Source organism: Pan troglodytes, chromosome 16, assembly GCF_028858775.2.
Source record: "Pan troglodytes isolate AG18354 chromosome 16, NHGRI_mPanTro3-v2.0_pri, whole genome shotgun sequence".
Classification (NCBI taxonomy): Eukaryota; Metazoa; Chordata; class Mammalia; order Primates; family Hominidae; genus Pan; species Pan troglodytes.
Genome location: NC_072414.2, coordinates 54363476 through 54363824, shown reverse-complemented (window position 1 = coordinate 54363824; position 349 = coordinate 54363476).

The window sequence follows — 349 nt, the reverse complement described above, 5'->3', positions numbered from 1 at the left end:
TCCCAAAGTGCTGGGATTACAAGCGTGAGCCACCATGCCCGGCAGAGCTGCAGCCTTCTGAGGGCTCAACTGTGGCTGAAGGATCTGCCTCCAAGGTGGTTCGTTCACATGCCTGGCAGGCAGTGCTGGTTGTTGGCAAAAGGCCCCAGTTCCTTCCCATGAGAGCCTGTCCCTAGGACTGCTTCAGTGTCCTCACAACCTGGCAGCTGGTTTTCCCCAGAGGCAGTGACATGAGAGCAAGGCAGAAGCCATGGTGCCTTTTTATAACCTACCTTCTGAAGTCACCCTCCATTGTTTCTGCAATTCCTTATTTAGTGTGGGAAGGGCGGGAATAATAGAAACAAAAGAA